The sequence below is a fragment of the Procambarus clarkii genome, chromosome 57, assembly GCF_040958095.1.
Source record: "Procambarus clarkii isolate CNS0578487 chromosome 57, FALCON_Pclarkii_2.0, whole genome shotgun sequence".
NCBI classification, from domain to species: Eukaryota; Metazoa; Arthropoda; class Malacostraca; order Decapoda; family Cambaridae; genus Procambarus; species Procambarus clarkii.
The window spans coordinates 1702267-1708266 of record NC_091206.1 but is presented as its reverse complement, the minus strand read 5'-3'; positions in this window follow the sequence as shown (position 1 = coordinate 1708266).

Below are 6000 nucleotides of genomic sequence, written 5' to 3'. Positions count from 1 at the left end.
ATAGATGATTGAAAATGAAGTATTTAAGGTTATTATCTAATCAATTATGTGTTTGCATGATTTTTATCGTATATTTAATGAATTAATAACAATAAACTGAAAATTCACAAAAACGTGAAAAAACGGCAAAATATTGCCTAATTCGATGATATTTTGTTTAAATCACATAAAGAAAAAGGAGATAATAAACGTCAAAATATTGCTATATTCGATGATTTTTCGTACGAAACAAAATGCAAGAAAACTTGCTTAATATGCAATATTATGCGACATTCTGAGATTTGAAGCCAAATCGCATATTGTGATACTACATGAAATAGTATCGAAATATTGGTAAAAATGAATATATTTACGTAATATCAAACTAAATGATTAACGTGAAAAAGTCACTATTTTACCATATTTGAGGATTATAACTTCAAATCATAGAGCGAGGTTTCGTATTATTTAGATCCAAGAAAAGACATATGACAATGTTGTTTCCAATAAAAATGATAAAAATCAATGTGTTTTCATTAGTAATAACTAAAATGTTCCTGATTTTCCGTTTATATTACCGATGGAAGATGTACACGTAAAACCGCTCTAATCCTGCTGAAACGTCGATATATGCAATAAAAACCGAACTTCTCCCCTTTTCAATATCCTACTCAGTATTTTAACGAGAAACAAATGGTTGATTGAAAATAAAGTATTTAAGGTTAATTTCTAATCAATTATGTGTGTGCATCATTTTTATCGTATATTTAATGAATTATTAAGAATAAACTGAAAATTCACAAAAACGTGGAAAAACGGCAAAATTTTGCCTAATTCGATGATATTTTGTTTAAATCACATAAAGGAAAAGGGGATGATAAACGTAAAAATATTGCTAAATTCGATGTTTTTTCGTACGAAACAAAATGCAAGAAAACTTGCTTAAAATGCAATATTATGCCAAATTCTAAGATTTGAAGGCCAAATCACATATCGTGATACTACATGAAATAGTATCGAAATATTGGTAAAAATGAATATATTTACGTAATATCAAACTACATTAAAAACGTGAAAAAAGTCACTATTTTACCATATTTGAGGATTGTAACTTCAAATCATAGAGCGAGGTTTCGTATTATTTAGATTCAAGAAAAGACATATGACAATGTTGTTTCCAATACAAATGATAAAAACCAATGGAATTAACTAAAATGTTCCTGATTTTCCGTTTATATTACCGATGGAAGATGTACACGTAAAACCGCTCTAATCCGGCTGAAACGTCGATATATGCAATAAAAAGCGAACTTCTCCCCTTTTCAATATCTTACTCAGCATTTTAACGAGAAACAAATTGATGATTGAAAATGAAGTATTTAAGGTTATTATCTAATGAATTATGTGTTTGCATCATTTTGATCGTATATTTAATGAATTAATAACAATAAATTGAAAATTCACAAAAACGTGAAAAAACGGCAAAATATTGCCTAATTCGATGATATTTTGTTTAAATCACATAAAGGAAAAGGAAATAATAAACGTCAAAATATTGCTAAATTCGATGATTTTTCGTACGAAACAAAATGCAAGAAAACTTGCTTAATATGCAAAATTATGCGACATTCTGAGATTTGAAGGCCAAAACACATATTGTGATACTACATGAAATAGTATCGAAATATTGGTAAAAATGAATATATTTACGTAATATCAAACTAAATGATTAACGTGAAAAAGTCACTATTTTACCATATTTGAGGATTTTAACTTCAAATCATAGAGCGAGGTTTCGTATTATTTAGATCCAAGAAAAGACATATGACAATGTTGTTTCCAATAAAAATGATAAAAATCAATGTGTTTTCATTAGTAATAACTATAATGTTCCTGATTTTCCGTTTATATTACCGATGGAAGATGTACACGTAAAACCGTTCTAAACCGGCTGAAACGTCGATATATGCAATACAAACCGAACTTCTCCCCTTTTCAATATCTTACTCAGTATTTTAACGAGAAACAAATAGATGATTGAAAATGAAGTATTTAAGGTTATTATCTAATTAATTATGTGTTTGCATCATTTTTATCGTATATCTAATGAATTATTAACAATAAACTGAAAACTCACAAAAACGTGAAAAAACGGCAAAATATTGCCTAATTCGATGATATTTTGTTTAAATCACATAAAGGAAAAGAAGATAATAAACGTCAAAATATTGATAATTCGATGATTTTTCGTACGAAACAAAATGCAAGAAAACTTGCTTAAAATACAATATTATGCGACATTCTGAGATTTGAAGGCCAATTCACATATTGTGATACTACATGAAATAGTATCGAAATATTGGTAAAAATGAATATATTTACGTAATATCAAACTAAATGATTAACATGAAAATTCACTATTTTACCATATTTGGGGATTTTAACTTCAAATCATAGAGCGAGGTTTCGTATTATTTAGATCCAAGAAAAGACATATGACAATGTTGTTTCTAATACAAATGATAAAAACCAATGGAATTAACTAAAATGTTCCTGATTTTCCGTTTATATTACCGATGGAAGATATACACGTAAAACCGCTCTAATCCGGCTGAAACGTCGATATATGCAATAAAAACCGAACTTCTCCCCTTTTCAATATCTTACTCAGTATTTTAACGAGAAACAAATAGATGATTGAAAATGAAGTATTTAAGGTTATTATCTAATCAATTATGTGTTTGCATCATTTTTATCGTATATTTAATGAATTAATAACAATAAACTGAAAATTCACAAAAACGTGGAAAAACGGCAAAATATTGCCTAATTCGATGATATTTTGTTAAAATCACATAAAGGAAAAGGAGATAATAAACGTCAAAATATTGCTAAATTCGATGATTTTTCGTACGAAACAAAATGCAAAAAATTTGCTTAAAATGCAATATTATGCGAAATTCTGAGATTTGAAGGCCAACTGACATATCGTGATACTACATGAAATAGTATCGAAATATTGGTAAAAATGAATATATTTACGTAATATCAAACTACAATAAAAACGTGAAAAAAGTCACTATTTTACCATATTTGAGGATTTTAACTTCAAATCATAGAGCGAGGTTTCGTGCTATTTAGATCCAAGAAAAGACATATGACAATGTTGTTTCCAATACAAATGATAAAAATCAATGTGTTTTCATTAGAATTAACTAAAATGTTCCTGATTTTCCGTTTATATTACCGATGGAAGATGTACACGTAAAACCGCTCTAATCCGGCTGAAACGTAGATATATGCAATACAAACCGAACTTCTCCCCTTTTCAATATCTTACTCAGTATTTAACGAGAAACAAATAGATGATTGAAAATGAAGTATTTAAGGTTATTATCTAATTAATTATGTGTTTGCATCATTTTTATCGTATATCTAATGAATTAATAACAATAAACTGAAAACTCACAAAAACGTGAAAAAACGGCAAAATATTGCATAATTCGATGATATTTTGTTTAAATCACATAAAGGAAAAGGGGATGATAAACGTAAAAATATTGCTAAATTCGATGATTTTTCGTACGAAACAAAATGCAAGAAAACTTGCTTAAAATGCAATATTATGCGAAATTCTAAGATTTGAAGGCCAAATCACATATCGTGATACTACATGAAATAGTATCGAAATATTGGTAAAAATGAATATATTTACGTAATATCAAACTACAATAAAAACGTGAAAAAAGTCACTATTTTACCATATTTGAGGATTTTAACTTCAAATCATAGAGCGAGGTTTAGTGTTATTTAGATCCAAGAAAAGACATATGACAATGTTGTTTCCAATACAAATGATAAAAACCAATGTGTTTTCATTAGAGTTAACTAAAATGTTCCTGATTTTCCGTTTATATTACCGATGGAAGATGTACACGTAAAACCGCTCTAATCCGGCTGAAACGTCGATATATGCAATAAAAAGCGAACTTCTCCCCTTTTCAATATCTTACTCAGCATTTTAACGAGAAACAAATTGATGATTGAAAATGAAGTATTTAAGGTTATTATCTAATGAATTATGTGTTTGCATCATTTTTATCGTATATTTAATGAATTAATAACAATAAATTGAAAATTCACAAAAACGTGAAAAAACGGCAAAATATTGCCTAATTCGATGATATTTTGTTTAAATCACATAAAGGAAAAGGAAATAATAAACGTCAAAATATTGCTAAATTCGATGATTTTTCGTACGAAACAAAATGCAAGAAAACTTGCTTAATATGCAATATTATGCGACATTCTGAGATTTGAAGGCCAAAACACATATTTTGATACTACATGAAATAGTATCGAAATATTGGTAAAAATGAATATATTTACGTAATATCAAACTAAATGATTAACGTGAAAAAGTCACTATTTTACCATATTTGAGGATTTTAACTTCAAATCATAGAGCGAGGTTTCGTATTATTTAGATCCAAGAAAAGACATATGGCAATGTTGTTTCCAATAAAAATGATAAAAATCAATGTGTTTTCATTAGTAATACCTATAATGTTCCTGATTTTCCGTTTATATTACCGATGGAAGATGTACACGTAAAACCGTTCTAAACCGGCTGAAACGTCGATATATGCAATACAAACCGAACTTCTCCCCTTTTCAATATCTTACTCAGTATTTTAACGAGAAACAAATAGATGATTGAAAATGAAGTATTTAAGGTTATTATCTAATTAATTATGTGTTTGCATCATTTTTATCGTATATCTAATGAATTAATAACAATAAACTGAAAACTCACAAAAACGTGAAAAAACGGCAAAATATTGCCTAATTCGATGATATTTTGTTTAAATCACATAAAGGAAAAGAAGATAATAAACGTCAAAATATTGCTAAATTCGATGATTTTTCGTACGAAACAAAATGCAAGAAAACTTGCTTAAAATACAATATTATGCGACATTCTGAGATTTGAAGGCCAATTCACATATTGTGATACTACATGAAATAGTATCGAAATATTGGTAAAAATGAATATATTTACGTAATATCAAACTAAATGATTAACATGAAAATTCACTATTTTACCATATTTGGGGATTTTAACTTCAAATCATAGAGCGAGGTTTCGTATTATTTAGATCCAAGAAAAGACATATGACAATGTTGTTTCCAATAAAAATGATAAAAATCAATGTGTTTTCATTTGAAATAACTAAAATGTTCCTGATTTTCCGTTTATATTACCGATAGAAGATGTACACGTAAAACCGCTCTAATCCTTCTGAAACGTCGATATATGCAATAAAAACCAAACTTCTCTCCTTTTCAATATCCTACTCAGTATTTTAACGAGAAATAAATGGTTGATTGAAAATAAAGTATTTAAGGTTAATTTCAAATCAATTAAGTGTTTGCATAATTTTTATCGTATATTTAATGAATTATTAACAATAAACTGAAAATTCACAAAAACGTGGAAAAACGGCAAAATATTGCCTAATTCGTTGATATTTTGTTTAAATCACATAAAGGAAAAGGAGATAATAAACGTCAAAATATTGCTATATACGATGATTTTTCGTACGAAACAAAATGCAAAAAAACTTGCTTAAAATGCAATATTATGCGAAATTCTGAGATATGAAGGCCAACTCACATATCGTGATACTACATGAAATAGTATCGAAATATTGGTAAAAATGAATATATTTACGTAATATCAAACTACATGAAAACGTGAAAAAATTCACAATTTTACCATATTTGAGGATTTTAACTTCAAATCATAGAGCGAGGTTTCGTATTATTTAGATCCAAGAAAAGACATATGACAATGTTGTTTCTAATACAAATGATAAAAACCAATGGAATTAACTAAAATGTTCCTGATTTTCCGTTTATATTACCGATGGAAGATATACACGTAAAACCGCTCTAATCCGGCTGAAACGTCGATATATGCAATAAAAACCGAACTTCTCCCCTTTTCAATATCTTACT